This window comes from Pholcus phalangioides, unplaced genomic scaffold, assembly GCF_987345545.1.
Source record: "Pholcus phalangioides strain wild (caught in Gottingen) unplaced genomic scaffold, Ppha-v1.0 ptg000024l_1, whole genome shotgun sequence".
NCBI lineage: Eukaryota > Metazoa > Arthropoda > Arachnida > Araneae > Pholcidae > Pholcus > Pholcus phalangioides.
Window position 1 is genome coordinate 9,342,668 of NW_028301616.1, and position 17,909 is coordinate 9,360,576.

Sequence of the window (17,909 nt, forward strand, 5' to 3'; positions counted from 1 at the left end):
GCATTGACACGACGAACATGGTGTAACGAACATAAGCATTGGACACAACAACAATGGGAGAATGTCACCTGGTCAGACGAATCGTCGTTCACATTATTCCAGACTAACGGACGTGTTTACGTTTGGAGAACGCCAGCACAAGCCTATGACGTTGATTGTCTCCTTCCTACTGTTAAGCATGGAGGGGGATCAGTGATGCTGTGGGGTGCGATGTCTCACCGTGGTCTCGGCCCACTTGTTGTCCTAAGATGGCCGGGTTAATGTAGCGGTTTATGTCAGTATTCTGGCCGACCATCTTCATCCAATGGTGCAATATTTGTTCCCTGATTCTCGACCTGTGTTCCAAGAAAATAATTCGCCCGTTCACACTGCTGGAATTGCGGAGACTGACTTGATGAACACGATGATGAACTGCAACACTTCGTGTGGCCCGCTCAGTCTCCTGATCTTAATATAATTGAACCTTTGCGGGGGATTTTGGAGGACAAACTGCGCAGTAGGTTTCCACCTCCAAAGTTCTGAATTAGTGGCCTTTTTGTAGGAGGAGTGGCTACGTATCTCTGCGACTGTTGCGCATGACTTGTAGTTGTCCATCGCACGACGGATACAAGCTGTAATTAATGCAAAAGGAGAGCCAACAGCCCATTAATAAAGATCCAACCCCTGTAGGTGAAACTGACGGGAAACTTTTTTCCCAACATATTGTAGAAATGTCAAAAGCACCCTTCTCGTCCCGCAACATCCTGAATCATCATGCAGTGGCTTTAGGAAATCGACGAAATCTTTCGCGGACCGGTAGGAAATTCCTTCGAACCAGCGGTTGAAGAACACTACTGCAGAACATATCAATTAATCATCAACTTCAGGCCTTATTATGGTCTACGAAAGCCATTAATCTCATTATAAAAATTGCTTGTAAATACACAAAATATCCAGTATTTTAATAATACGTCTTCAAATATTTCATCGTAATGCTTAAGAACGTTATCGGAGCATAAAAGCGGTGAAAAAAAAAATAGCGCTATATTATACTGTTATTACTAGAGAAGTATATTTTATATTGTTAGAGCTCTTTTAAGAAGAATCAGCTAAGTGGATGAAGATTCGAGGAAATTGAGGGGCGAGAAGAACGCTCTTTATACGGGAGAGAAAAGGAAAAAGAGCAAAACACAATTTCATGCCTTCATTTGCATATGCAAATGAGACGAATTTGCCCGGAATCAAATCAAGAAGGAAGGGTAGTGCTCGTTAGTGCGGGTTAATTGAGTTAAGGAGGCCCACGGATATATATGGTCTTCTTACACACATACAGAGAGAGAGAGAGAGAGAGAAATTAATAAAAGAAAAAAAATTAGTAAATACATAAATAAATGAATTCTTACAAGAAAAGAGGCACGCGGAGAGAAAAATAATAATGAATGAAATGAATGAAAGGTTGGAAAAATTTGGGGGGAGGGGGGAGAGAGAAGGCTCCTCACACACCCTGCGCCCTGCTCCAAAACCCCCAATTTCATACTACTAACGTTTCTTATTGCATTTCTCGTGTCGATAATTAAAATCCTCGGGCTGAAAATAATCGTTTGGCGTTAAAAGGGCGTTCGTTCGGCGTTAGAAGAAGTTAAAACATGATTGTTTGTGATCTGATTTGTTTTGATATTAATAATATTATTATTTAGTTTATATATTCTCTCTCTCTCTCCTTTCTTTATTCTTTTTGTTTTTTAAATCTTAATTCTTGAGAGAAAAATCTTAAGATCGAAAACACGTCTTAAGAAGAGAGAAGAAAAGATTTTTGGGGAATGGAAGGGGTATTGTATGTGGAGAGAGAAATGCATTTTCAAGAATTTAATCCCTTTAAGGTGGGAAAAGATTTTTTTTTTTGTTTTTAACGTGGAAAAATTTATATATATATTTACGGAAACGACGTTATTAATTTTACCGATAACGCCATATTCGTTTGACTTATTTCCCGTTGATAAAAGCAAAGAATAATTAGGTTCCTAATGAGTTTTGCTCGAGTAAACAATGGATGACAGTTTAGACAAAAGAGAAAGCGGATAATGATGATGATGATGGTGTTTGGCGGCGGTGGATAGTGGAAGTACGTATTAGAGAATAATTTGCATCAATATTAAAATATCGGAGAGGAAACTGAATTATCTTGATTTTACGAACGGTTTTTGAAGTGTGTGTGCGCGTGTGTATGAGTAACGTGTTTAATATATACAAGGTGATTCAAATTGTTTGTCCGTGGGACTATCTCTTCATCCGTTGACTTTAGGAGTATTGCTTTGGATTAGAAAAGGTTTTCGAATGACATGCGGTTTCTTAAATAAATTGATCGTAATTTATTTGAGGGGTCGTATACATGAAAAAATAAGAAATTATAATTTTACAGTAACCGTGTGCTAAAATACCCAATAAGAAAGTTTTTGCCTCGTCGTTCCTGAGGACAAAAAAAAAATCCACGTTTCTAAGTGCAATATTTACTGAGATACAGTCGAATCCCGTTTTAACGAATACCGTTATAGCGAAAATATCGTTTTAATGAACGCTTTTCTAATTCCTCCAGATAAGTTTAGATAGGAATAACGCAAAGGAACATGGAATTCCTTTATAACGAAATTTCGTTATAACGAACTGATTTCTATGGTGTCTTCGAGTTCGTTATAACGGGATTAGACTGTATTAGAATTTAAAAAAATGTATTAGGATCAGAGAAAGGTTTGATAAGAACAGCGGGCACTGAATGAACGTCAGAACTTCGCCGCTTGACTTATTCCGTTGCCGAAATCTCTCTTCCAGCACAGCTTCGTGACCGAGTCCAGAACACTTTATTTTGAGTCAAAAAAGAAAACTAAAAAAACAAACAAACATACACAATTTTTACAACATATTTTCCCCGGGCAATTGGGTACGGTCGCGATTAACAAATTTTTTGGCGATTGCAGACGGGATGGGGTTGGGAATTGGAGAAAAGTTCTGGGGTTTCCTTAAGAAGAATAAATTTATACATATATTAGAGTGAAGGTACATTACAGAAGCAATTGGAGAGGCGGGGAGGGCATGATACGTTTAAAAAGAAATGCGATAAACATGTTGAGGTAAATCGAGAAGCTATCCATACTTAGAATAAGACAACCATAATATTATTTATGGGCATTGTATCATGTGTATATATTGTTCATAATTTTTGTGATTGTGTTTTTAATTGGGTTGCTGTATTTTGAAACATACGACATCCATATTTGTTATGGGCATCTTTTTTTCAGCCACCTCGTTGGGCATTTTCCTCTTGTGGCGTTGTATTTGTAACTCATCTGTTATCTTACACTTGTCATATTATATACATAGGATACAACAACGGGCAATTCTTCTTTCCCTTACTTATGCTGTTACAAATATCTCAGCCAATATTGCATTTGGAAACAATTTGAATCACTGTATTATTGGTGCTTGTCTTTTGAGTATTTTATTTTCTTCGTAGTTTGCCGTTTAAGATGGTACTAGACTTTAGTATTGTTTTTCGCGGTTTAAAGAAAATATCATTAGTCAAGACCTAATTTCATTTTTGTTTCAAAAAAGAATTGTATCTTAAAAATATTTTTTGTATCTCAAAAACAAAACGCACACACAAAAAAAAAAAATATTTCTATGTATGTAAAGTACAGTAAAGGTCCGATACAACGAGTACGACTTATAACGAGAATCTCGCTATAACAAGTGATTTGCTAGTGATTGTCGGATACCTAATATCAAAGATGCAAAAAATATCTGGTTATAGCTACTTGAAAATTAACAAGCATTCGCTATAACGCAGGGCTGGACAAATCTTCAAAAACTTACATCCATGATCGGCCATGTAACTTAAGGAGGGGGGGGGGGGGTTGGTGCACGCAGATTTTCAAAAAAAAAATTCACATTTTCCAATTTTTCAATCTTTAAATACTATAGAATTTTCTGCGTTTAGATGTGCTGAAGTTTTTGTTCCACTTGTACTAGAAGTATTTTTAAAATATTTTAATATATACTGTGTGCTGGCAGGCATTGCATATGCCAGTGTTTTTCCCTAAAATGCGTTTTTCCTCAAAACTAAGTTTTTTGTTAAATAAGGAACATTTTTTCAAACACCAGTCGTTCAAATGTCTTGAAACTTTGTGTGTCTCTCAAGACTATGGTTTTGTATACTTTAACACGAGCTTTTAGGATTTTAATTGTTGGTTATTTTTTTTATCGAATTTTAACTTCAACAACATGCAGCTTTTTCAAAAATCACTAAATTTACCCATATTTTGTGCCATTAAGAACTTTTAAATAATTTTAATAAAAAATCTTCGTGTTAAAGTATGTAACACCATAGTGTTGAGAGATACTCAAAGTTTCAAGACATTTGAATGAGTGGTGTTCGAAAAAAATGTTCCTTATCTAACAAAAAAACTTAGTTTTGAGGAAAAACGCATTTTAGTGAAAAACATTAGCATGTGTATATAATGCCTGCCAGCAGTTTATATTAAAATATTTTTAGTACAGGTAGAATAAAAAACTTGAACACAGTCAGATGAAGAAAATTTCATAGTATATAAAAATTGAAAAATAAGGTTTTTTAAAAAAAAATTTAGATGCCCAAATCACAAAATTTTACATGCCTGAAAAATATTATCACTGGATCCACTAAAAATTTTTTCAAACTTGATTTTAACCATTTATTTATTTTCATATAAAATATCGAAACATATTTTTTAAAATCGAAAATTTTGAAAGAAATCCAAAAATTTAAAAGGAACGTGGTCACTAATTAAGTATCTAAAATTTGTCAAACTTAATTATAATTTTCCACGCTGTTGGCGTCTGAAAAGTCACTAAGTTACAATTCACATCTTCTATAGAATCATAAACGATGTACGGTACGGGAGGGGACTTCGGTAGACGCGGAATCTAAGATAGGGTGGCCAGATCATGCGACTGAGAAAGTGGGACAGATCCTGATAAAAACCATGACACGTAAATACCTCTATAAATGACACGAAAAATACCTCTTCTACCAATTTTACCCAATTTTTCCCACGAAATACCATCATCAGATGATTAACCTACTTAGCCGCACACCAGTGTCGTTGAAAATATATTATTTAAGGTAAAGAAGGTTATTAAGGTAGGAAGGGGAAGAATTAGGTAAAGAACCCGAATTTCATGATTTTTAACAATCGGCAACGACGTTCCATTCCTAGTGCATAAAAATCCTAGCCCTAAGAGCTCTCGCCACATACGGGAACCGGAAAAACCACTCTGAAGCGGAATTGGAATAGCGAGAAAATTTTTTTATCGAAAATACAGGGAAAATATGCCTTAAAATTTGAAAATATGCTCTATCACGTAAAAATAGCGAAATATGCAAAAAGATAAAAAAAATATGTGAAGACATAGAAATACGAACCCTAATAATCACCAATCTCGAACAAAACTCACAATATCAAAACATCCCCCAAAAAGTTACAAAAACCCACAACTTTGATCTAACCTTCTTCTCTATACAGATATCTCCACACTTATTACATTATAGATTTGTATATCACCGAATCAACGTGTCACAGAAAGAAAAAAGATCCAGTGAAAAGGAAAACAAAAACAATTAAATACAAATCAACGTTACGGGCAAGGATAATGCAAAAATAAAATGAAAAACAGTCTACAAAACATTTATTTTGTTTGCATCGTGTGAGGACCATTGCCGATATCGAAAAAAAAAAAAACATAATTTATTACGTCTTTTTCCCCCCATCTCTTCCAGACAGTATCTAATCATGAGAGAATCACTACAAAATCAATAGGAGAGAAATAACATGAAGTCCCCGGATATAGAGAAACTGTATTCGTCGTATAAACTCCAAAAAGTGAGAGAGTAGCAGCAGATGCAAAAATAAGTAAATATGTAAAATCATATAAATAAATGAAAAACACACAACACAGCACAAATAGCTAAGCTAAGATTAACGCTAAAGATTAACTTTATTTTAAACAAATTTCTGATTTGACGTCTTTTAATAACGTTTAAATTGCCCTGTTTCGGGTCATTTAACTTACAAAAAAGCCGAGGGTATCTTTGGAAATCTAACCCTGTGTTAATTATGGATACAGTGTTCATTTCCAGTCATTCTGTGTGTAAACTTTCACCAGAAATGAATACACCGACTTGATCACCGATAACAATCATCAATCTTAAACCAAGCTCACAATACACAATATCCAAACACTACCGGCAGAAAAGAAAAGAAAAAAATAACCATGACTTTTTTTATCTAACCTTCTTCCATAGAGATATCTCTACACATATTACATTATAGATTTGTATATCACTGAATCAACGTCTCCCAGAAAGCCGAAATATCCTGGGAAAGGAAAAAAAAAAACAAAAAACAAACAAATACAATCAACGTTACGGCAAAAACAAAAAGCAAAATCTATAAAACATTTACTTCGTTTGCATCATGTCAGACCATTGCCGATACCGAAAAGAAACATCATTTATTACAACTTTCCCCAACCCTTCCAGACAGTATCGAATCATAAGAGAGAGAGAGAGAGAGAAATAGTCACAACAAAAGCAATAGAAGAGAAATAACATCAAGTCCCCGGTTATAGAGAAAACTCTATTCGTCGTATAACTCCAAGGAAAAAAAAAATAGAGTAGCAGCAGATGCAAAAATAAAATAAAATAAATAAATAAAATCATATAAATAAATGAAAAACAACAGGGCACAAATACAACTACTACAAAACAGTTCGTAACGCTATTTCGACTTTATCGCATTACGCAGATATAGATTCGGAACGGAGTAAGTTTGGACATGATTGAATTTGGACGACTGAAATATTGAAAAAGATGCCGTTGTGTGTGTGTTTGTTTTTTTTTAGACTTTTTGTTTTTCCTCCCATTTATACTGTTCTTGTACGCGAACAATGGGGAGAAATTGTATATACGTTTTTTTACCCACACGGTACGTAGTACTTATACATTGGGTATACAGAAATCTTCTTCATCTTGGAATTTCCTCGAAGAATTTGTCCTCCTTGATTCCACACCGCCCTCCAAAACACATTGCCAGATATACACGCTTACTATTGATCGCGTGATTTCATTTATTCAAGGAATAGGCACTTTTTTTTTTCTCCTGCCTTTTATTTTCATGCTTCTTGGCTCCTATCTTGTAGTTATTGTATGGTTCTTGGCTCCCATCATCTCTCTCTTTTTCTTACACGTTCCTTACGTTAAAAGAAAAAATATATATAAAAAAAAACATAAGAAAATAATCACTTTTTCATTCCTCTCTCTCTCCTTTTTACGTTTATTATTTTTAGGAACGCAGTGAAACAGACAGAAATCTACTTTTTATTTGATAAACGTAATTGCTTTACGTGTGTGTTTTATTATTTTTTCCTCCTCTTTCTGCTAAGAACAATCCAAATGTAGGGGTTTTTTTTTCCCCCCCGAGTTATGCTCCTTGGGTTTATTTATTTATTTATTTTTGTCAAGTCGGATTTTTGCGTCTCTCGGGGGTTAACATGACGTAATGTAAAAGGTAAGAAACAGGCTGAAAAAATAAAATAAAATAAAAATGAAGTAAATATAACAATAATGGTTGCTCGCGCGCGTCAGAAACGCTTCGTGTTTTGAGTGACGTTCTAAACGTTTTACTCGAGAAATCAAGTTTTATTTCGTTGCGTTTTTTTTTTGCTAGACCGTTTTTTGTATAAGATGCGTTTTTCTTTCCTTAATTCCATTTTTTTTGCGCCCGTGGAGGATCTTAGCAATGATAAAAGACACTAACTTCGTCTGTGATGTCGGGTTAGAACATGTTGGTTGGGAATTCTAAAAGGATTTTGCGTGACTTATAAACACTTTTATAATGGACATATTCATACTAGCGTGAATCACTTATTTATCTCTAAGGTTAGGCTAAGTTCTCATATGTATAATGGCTGGTATTTTAAATTATGTTTTGGGTAAGAATCCCGACAACACAACCCGTATTGCTAACTCTACCGACATTTACACATACCGAAATATAAACAGTTTAAAATGATGGCACCGTACCGGAACCTGGGAGCTTAGGGTATTTGAGCCCACCCCTAATGAATTTTGTGATAAGGCTGAGGTTTATCCCTAGTAATTAATGAATATACAATGTGCATGGCATCCCTCTCTTTCCTGCGTACACGCTTGCGTCCGGTATATATATGGGAAGACGCAACTTTCAGCCCCCCCCCGCCAATGTTTTCTTCATGTCGGTGTCTCTGGCACAACGAAAATCATGTCAGCTAAAAAAACTTTTAATACCGAAATCCCGATATCTCGAAATCCCAAAAATATTGTAATCCCTTCGGCCCGAAATCCTAAAACTACCGAAATTTACTTAGACGAAAAAATTGTGACACTACTAAAACCCCCCGATAGTCCAAAATACCTAAATTGAGTAAAAATTACCGAAATTCCGACAGCGTAAAAATTTCAACAATGTTAAAATCCTGACAGTCCGAAATCTTAACACTATCGAAATTTACACAGCCCCGAAATCTTGACAGTTCAAAATCATGACTCTACTAAAATCCCATGGCAGCTCAAAATACTCACAAGCCTAACAGTATCGGAATCCTGACAGTCCGAAAACCTAACACTGCTAAAATTTAAACATCTTTTAACCGTTCAAACCAAACATTGCCCAGGCTCTATTGCTGATGAAATTTAGAAGCCCGTTATAGCGACAGCTCAAAATCACGCGGCCGCAGCCAAAATAATCACAATAAATATCAGCAACACCGAAATCTCAATTACACTTAGATCTCAACAGCTCAAAATCCGAAACCTCTCGAAATAATGACAGCCCAGAATCCTGGCGAAGACTGAAATAACGACAATATCGAAATTTCAGACTTCCAAAATTCCAACAAGAAACTGCAAAATACCAATGATAACAAAATGTCTGTATTACTGTATGCCATATATGAGTAATCGCAACATTCCAATATCAGATTTAAAATTTGGCCAGAAATTGGGATTAACTCACTTCACATTCCTAAAATTAATTTTGTATTAATTTAAATGATAGTTAAAAATGCTCTAAAATCTAGTTGATTATCAGCGTGAAATTCTAACACTGTCGAAACTTATACAGTCTGAAATCCCAACACTACCGAAATTCATGCAGCCCGGAATTTCGACAGTTCAAAATAATGTCAGTACGAAAATCCTACGACAGCCCAAGCTACTAGTTATAGTACCGAAATACCTACAGCTCAAAATCCAACAATATAGGAATCTTAACAGCCCAAAATCAAAAATTTAGACCCCCCCCCTCGTATTTAACGGTGGGAGTACCGGGAGAGCGCCCGGGGCCCCGACTTCTAAAGGGCCCCGAAAAACAAAAACTTCCCAATTTTTTTCTAATCTATGCGGCCCAATATTTTCTTTTGCGCCCGAGGCGTCGACCGGCTTTAATCCGCCATTGGTTATACAGTAGCAGTCTTGACTTCAGCTCATTGGAATGCATGGACTGAACTTAATAATATGGACAAACGAAACCATCAGTATAGACAAACTAAAATGTCTTTATTTCTATGCAGTAGAAGCCATTTCAGAGAAAACATTACGTAATTTAGCTGTAAATACCGATAAACACTGTGAAAACCAATGAAAGTTATTTCGAAAAAATAATTGAAATTACGCATATAGCCCTACAGATGTATTTAATTCTCAGCTGGTCCAAACCAAAGGGTTTCACGAGCACTTTCAAGAAAGGCTCCGCGACAACTCAAGAAAAATAAAGCGAATCAGTAAATTTAGGGAATAAATAACGAAAGTGACCCCTAAGCCACAGAAATTGGATGAAGATCAGCGGTTCTCGATCCTTTTGACTCGCGGAACCCTTTTTAGAACCAATTTATATGGTGGACTCCCCCTTAAGTCTCTCCTCTGCTATTTATTCGCTAAATTTCATGTGTCAAAAACATAACATAATATCTTTGTAGATATATTTGAAATTCATTTCAAGAGCATTAACGATATTTTTCGCATGACTATCGAAAAAATCGCCAGAAAAAAAATGTTTAATTTCGTATTTATATGTGAATTTATAAATAAAAACGAAAAGAATCATAATTTATACATATTTAATGAACCAACATGCGCGAAGAGACATCACATCGAAATTCAAAAACGATCTAGAATCTCGAATAATAATGATATTAAAAAAAGAGAGAGAGAGAGAAAGAGGAAAGAGACCTCCATGGCAAATTGAACAACCAAGATATCCATTTACAAAAGCGCAGAAATAATTACGAAGTTAGTTAAATTCTATTATTTCTTTACTCTAAAGGGTAACGCCTACCGCGGGGATTAAAAAGGCATTAAAAATTCCGCAAAAATCTTTCCGCTACTAAAATGGATTGAATGGTCTCGGGGAAATAAGAAAATAGGAAAGCGTAACACAAAAAAAAACAACAAAGAATTAGCCAAAGATGAATTATAAGTCGGAGAGCAGCTACAGAGAGAGAGATAAGAAAAGAAAAAAAAAATTTTTTTACCAAATTTTTCCTTTTTTTTAAAAAAATGCTCCTCCTCTTCTTCCTCCTTCCTCCATCCTCCCCGAGGTTTTTCTTATAATTGAGGGAATTTCCGAAAAATTTTCAGTTGTTTGTCGCATTTTTTTATATTTATTATCTCCTTTGCACAGGAAATCAGCTTCGAGGGATCTTCTCCACTGAAGATGAGGAGCGTGAATTAAGCCCCGCCCATATTAGAGTATCCGGCCATTGAGGGGCGAGCTGTGTGCGTGACGTCACGGATTAAGCCCCGCCCTCCGGCCAACTTCCTGGGACAGTTCGGATGCCTTGAATACGGGGACATTCGGGTTGATGGTATTCACTGCGACGGGTCGAGAAAGTGTTTTCATTTTTTTGTTTGTTTTGTATTTGTATACAGAAAAGTTATAAATAAAAAACAACAAGAAGAATAAACAACGAAAAAAAACAACACAATTTTAAGATTTTTAAATACCGGTAAGTTGTTCATTATGTGGTACATATTTTTATTCTTAAAATTTCAGTATTGTTTTAGATTTAAGAACTTTTTTGCCGGATACTCACTTGTATAAATGAATTTTACGTGATGAGAAATATTTTTTTGGAATCGAATTGACCCACACGTGTGTTAGGGTGAAGAAAAATAAATTCACATAAAACCTAGTTTTATTTCACGAATGGAAAATAAATGAAAAATTCGTGATATATCGGTTTAAGCGGAAATATTTTCATTATTTTTCCAATTTCTCGTGCTGTACTATAGTCACTATGAATCAGAAATAACAATCAAAAATTATTATTAATATTTTTTCATCCACGTGCGTGAAAGAGATAAAAAAAATTCATAGACGGAAATGGAATATCATTTCACGAATGCAAGAGTGACATTTAAAACTAATGTTTACCAACTGCTTAAATTAATAAATTTATTTTTTTCGGAATTTTCGTGATATACATAATGTCACTCTAAACTATAAACAAATACTAAAACTATTGTTAATATTATTTTAATGAATGAGCGTATCACATTTTTATAAAATTCACAGGATTTAAGACTTTTTGTCTTTTTTAAAAATGCAATATCTGTGGAAGAAAGAGATATATATAGTTTAAAAGAACAAAATATATGTTAAAGATTGCATTCAAATTTGGATTTACCTAAATTAAGAACAGGATCTCTGATTTGTTACGTGAGAATTTCTCTTATCAATGGTTTGATTCATTCTTTGATTTGAACCTTTTCTACTGTATTGAGGATGTTTTATGCATATGAGGGTCAGTTAGCATGGACAGTTCGAATCCGACTTCAAATTACTATGATTACATATTGATCTTGAGATTAAAAGTCAAAGATAATATGGTAACAACTCCGCTGCCTAGTGGAAAATTTCCTCATGAAAATATATGTAGTAGGTTTTGTTTCATGCAGTATTGAAGACATTTTGCATGTGTCGTTATTTTTAGAAAGTTCTCCCTTTAATTCAAATTTGCATTCAGGGGAAAAATTCTGGATATTTCTATTTTTTTTATGAATTAAAATTTATAAACAATTCGCAAAATATATTTCAGAACAAAATTAGTGAAAATTATCGGTTTTCTTTATCTATGTTAGCGATTTACACTTCCATCATCACGAAATAATAACAACTAACTTGAAGAATTTCGCAATTTTGAAGCAAAAAATATATTGTTTTTTTACAAAAGCAAATAAATGATTGCAAATTTGCCTTTATAGCAAAAATGATCAAATAGATATATGCAGGGACATCACTTGTATAGTTTGCTTTTTTGCATGATGTATATAGCTGCACCAAAAACAAGATTACAGTCAATTGACGCAAAACGTATTTTTCTCTGTTATAAATCTGTAAATTGTGTACGCGTTGACTGCAAACACTGATTCGTTTCGGGTTAATTTTTTAACATAATGATCAAATTTTAAAGGAAAAACCAAATGCGTTGTCTAAGATTTTACTTTTTGTTGGTCTTTTGGTTTGGTTCTATTTTAACACTGAGGCAATTCTCATGTCGGTTGTAAATATGAATGTTTGATGTTTAAGCATAAATGAAAACTTTTTTTAACATAGCTTTCTTCGAAAAACAACCAATAAATTCATTGGGCTTTATGCGTATTATTTTTTCATATTAGTATCAGACATACCCGCTGTTGAAAAAACAAACAACACATATTTTATATAAAAGTATCTACATGACAAATAGTTTCCCCGAACAATATACGCATTATTTGTTTTAATGTTAGAATATATTATCTATCAGCATTCCATGCATAAAACTACGTTTTCCCAATCTGCTGATCTCAAAAATAGAGTAACGAACAATAGTCACACGGGAACTGAACATATTTACGGTTATCCAGTTGTTTAATGAGGGTAGGAGAGAGAAATCGCAATTCTCTCTCTATCTCAGAGTGTCAGGATCCAAAATCTGTGCTTCACAAAAAATATTTTTTAAGAATATCGGTGAATCAGTAGTTTGGTTTAAAAAGAATGCAAAACACATTTTTTGTTCGCCGTTTCATTGTCATATTTGTAAATAGTTATCACCAGCATTGGCAACTTGTATGTTTGTTCAACTAGAAAATCGTCTATAGACAAATACATATAATTTTATCACCGTATAATTTTAGTAAAGTTAATTATATTATTAACCGGCGATAGTCTTGGACCAGGACTGAACCAATCTCCAAAAATTTACATGCCCAGTGGGCATGGGTGGCTAGATTATGCAACTGAAAAACGGGACAAATCCTGACAAAAAACTGGGACATTCCGCCAATTCACTGGTAAAATCCGGAACATCTTGAAAAAAAAGAGATTTTTAGAGAGCAATATATAGTGTCGAATTGTAGAGCGATGGATAGGATTACGCACTAAACTCTTGGATAACTCCTGGGTACGCTCTAAACTACGGTTCAGGTCAGTGTTTTTCAACCTTTTTCTAATTGCAGACCACTGAAATTAAGTGAAAATTTCCACAAACTGGCATAAATGGGAGAAATAATTTGAAAAAATATTCGGTGGAAAATTTCTTGTTACCTTCCGATCACATTTATACTTTGCTATCATAAATACACAAACCGAGTTAAGCTGTTATTCCTGCGGCCACCTATTCAATAAAACAAAAATATCTGTTAGAATTCTTAAAATAAAATGTTGTTATATTTAAACCGATGTGTGGGATGAAAATGAACAACCTGTGGTATGGAACTACATTCGAATCCCGGTTTAACGAATACCATTATAGCGGAAACCTTGTTTTAACGAACACTTTTCGAATCCCCAAGATATGTTTACATAGGAAAAATGCAAAAATCTAAAATTCTTCTGTAACGAAACTTCATCATAACGAAGTGATTTCTCCGGTCTCTTGGAGTTCGTTATAACGGGATTCGACTATATATAATTTTATTTTTATGCTGTATACTAGTTAGTGCTGATTACTTAAAGCTTCGCTTCGCGGTCACTTGCTCAGAATTATGAACCGGCATATCACATTGGTTTAGAAATAGCTTTATTTTGAATACAAAAATACGCGAGCAAAAATACATGTGCGACTTAACATCACGATGGTTAGAGTTCGACTCACTGTTGCCATCTTAGAAAACTATAATAATGAGAGTAGTTATATATAATAAAAAAAAGGAAGAAAATATAATAAAAATTATCCCTGATCGTACACTAGTACAAATTTTATGCTTCGAAATACCGGTTAATATGCTTTTTTCAGACCAGACCAGAATTGAATTTTGAGCCGATTCCCAGCCCGTGAGGGCCAACTGCTGGCATAAAAACTGGCCAAGAAGGTCTGTGAAGAAGAAAATGTGTCCATGTTTGTATGAATGCGTAGTGTATGTAAAAAGAACTGGTCAAATTGGTTAAAAGTGATGATCTGGCTATAAGCAGGCAAATGCCACCACAGTTCACAGAAGCAGGTCACACAATCTGCAGCTAGCAACATCTATTCGAAGTGGAATGGGAGCAAAAAACATCACATTGGAGTCGTGACGCAAAAAAAAACCCGAGCAATACCATCAAAAATGCAATGCAATACAGGTAACAAAGTTCTGTTTCAACTCAGTGCATCAGAAATTAATGGGGATTTACTATTGACTAATTTTAATATGACCCATATTTTTGTGACGGATATTTTTTCCCGTATTTTTACGTGAAGATTAAAGGCACATAAATATTTTCTACAATTTTAGAATCAATCGTGGAACTCTTATTCCTTTCGGACACTTCATATACTTTAAAACTTAGGGCCCTATAATATACGTATTTTAGAAAAAATAAATTTGTACGTTTTTATGCAAACTCAAATTTTTTTCCCTCCTTCCATTATTTCGGTAGAAGTGATCTTTCCCGTTTTCCATAAAAGCTTATTCGCAGTATAAGAGGGCTCGTGATCACATCGGGCTGCTAAATTTTTGAAAATAGATCAAAATATGTTGACTACACATTTGCATCATGGCTGAAATTCGCGTGGAATTTCAAGCATGTTTGTAGGAACACTTGCATCATCGTCGATGAAAAAAAGAACAACGAATATTCAACTTTTTTTTATGTGCCCACATTAGGAATGTGATCGAATTAAATATACATGTGGTTGAAATGTATACATGCCCCGAGCATGTCGGGCAATAGATTTGTCCAGCCCTGTCCTGGACCCGCGATCAGTCAGAGAGAGAGAGAGAGAGAAAAAAAAAAGTGAAAAAATGGAAGTAGTGGTGCGCTCAGTAAAAAAACAGCAGGAGTTTGATTTTTTTTTATAACACAAACATAATTACAAGTACTGAAATAAAGGCCGTAACAAGCATAAAGCTCGAGCCTAACGAAGGCGTATTAATGGATAGAAAATGCTCATATTGAGAATGGTTCTCATTCAAACTTAAATACTGAAATATTTAAACATTAAACCAAAACTTCTGCCCATATAACGCTGTCTTCTTGGGTTATTTTGCAATGAACATCGGATTTCTTCATATCTTAAAAAAAATTGAACTTCAAATTCAAAGTTTGTTTCAACTTTCAAACCCCTGCGACTTACACGTTGATCATGGGCGAGTAATCAAATTACTTATTGATATATTAATAATGTTTCAATCCTTAATTCTATTAATTAATTTTATATATGATTATTTAATATGCGATACCTATTTTTAAATCTAAAACTAAAACATTTATGGTTTCAAGCCTTTAATCTAATAATTGAACATACAAGTAAGACTGAAATGTTCTGAAAAGTTTTAGTTTATAAAAAGTGCAATGTGATTAACTAACTTGGTGACTACTGATTGGACTGTAAAATATGACAATAAGTTCGATGGTCAAAGGAAATATATGCACTGGGAGCTTCAGTGGCCAGGGGATCGTGTAGATTCCTTTCTGATAAATTTATACTGTAGAAAGAAGAAAAGTAACATTAATAGGGGTTGATCCCGCCTTGTCAGATGCCCGTGAGCCAACCTTGTACTGGAGCCATACCTGAATGTTATCTCTAGTAAATTCCTATAATCAGTTTCTTTTTTATTTTCAATAATGAACTCGGGTCAAGAAAAGAAATTCTTTTGCAAATTTTTGCAGTGGAAATTAGTTTTAAAATTTAATTTGAATTTTTATCGCGTTAAGAACCGAGAAAATCTGCTTTGAAGATAAACATTGTTGATTTCATATACATTGTAGAGCTTACCAAGGAACATCATCTGGAAACCATCCGTTTATATACTTACTGATATACAACCAATATTTTTCTCATAAATTTTTTTCTTAATTATTAAGATTAGAAATATGTTCGAATTCGAGAATTATTTATTGATCATTAACACATATATCAAATTATATAAAACCCGGACAAATTTGGGAGCCTCAAAAATTTTCAGGACTTTCTCCAGATCTCATAAATATAGTGATAAAAATATACTACGATATGTGAACAATTGAAGTATGAAGAAATTCTGTGCATAAATACGTAAACACTAAAAATTTACAAAAATTCGTAACAAATATGTAATAATTTTGAGGGGCCCCCTGTTTGATTTGAGACTATGGTCCCACCCCCTCCCCTCGTTAAGACACTAATATTTAAATAGCATATATAATGTTAAAAAAATATAAGTGAAAGGATAACGTGGGGAGAGATAGAAAAATTATCTCACAAATCAAGCAACCCGTGTATTTTTATCTGCATTTGATCTATCTCTGGCGTGATAAGCTCGAATTCAGGAAGTACAAACTGCAACAAAAGTGTCAGTGAATGAACACTTCCGGTTGCTAACGCGATTGCGTCACGCGTCACTATATAATACTCTTCCGGAAGTTGTTATCGCCCCTCTCTCCTTCAATATACATATAGCACTAGCCTTTACGAGTGGTAATAGCCAACAAATTCGGAAATATGTTAAATGTATTTTGGTCACCAAACTCTAAACGTCATTTTCGGATACATTAATGACGTGTTACAGGCGGAAGATGGCTGGAATTAGTACGCACCATTGTTAACGCCGTTGTACAACACGGCAATTTAGTATTCATAAAAAGTACTAAAAACTATAATTAAACGATTACACCGGATTTTGTTAATTTACAGCCAGCGGGAATAGCTCACCAAACATTTCCCCGGTTTAACTTCTCTGTAGGATACTGCGACTCCCGTGATGTTTATGATGAAGACCCCGTATGTGTTCTCCATCCTAATGGCTTTTAAATAGGCATTTTATACGTCAGATTATGACGGGGGTACGTATTTGCGTATCCCACGCGTTCCTGACAGCAATATGTAGGCTATTAAAAGCGTTATTTCTCGTCTTAGGAAACGGATATATTGTGACCCGACAATGGCCGTTACGTGACTTTTCTCTGGGAATGGGTGATTTTTAAGAGATTAGCGAATGGCTTTCGGGCAATATTAAATCAAATGCCTGATTACAATAATTATTGGAATGAATAATTGAAGGCGTGTGACCTTGTACGCTAAAAATGTGAGCTTCATGAAAAGTGATTCGATCTTAATGATGGCTTGGTGTTATCAAGATTATGGAATACATGGAATATCTTATGTGTGATCGATTTCGGAATGGCATGCCGTGGCACACGGGGGTGATGACATCAGACAGGGTGCCGCGAGATATTTGAAATTTTAATCTCATTTCCAAGAGAGCGAAGCAAAAATTTAGGAAATGTCCAATCAGTAAGATGTATCTTACAGAAATAATGGAATTTTACTCGTAAAGGGAAAATAAATGAAATTTTACTCACTTCTACGAACATATTAAGCTTTAACCCTCTTCGCTCTTGAGATACACATGCGTGTACCAC

General features: G+C 34.5%; 1 protein-coding gene across 2 annotated transcripts in view; it reads left to right on the plus strand.

Moving 5' to 3' along the window:
- Positions 1-10,966: 10,966 nt before the first annotated feature.
- Drgx (Dorsal root ganglia homeobox) overlaps positions 10,967-17,909 on the plus strand; it is an 80,655-nt gene continuing 73,712 nt past the window's right edge. For both annotated transcript variants that reach the window (XM_089251049.1, XM_089251050.1), the window contains exon 1: positions 10,967-11,052. The gene's annotated coding sequence lies outside the window, so the exon portion shown is untranslated. The remainder of the gene's footprint in view (positions 11,053-17,909) is intronic.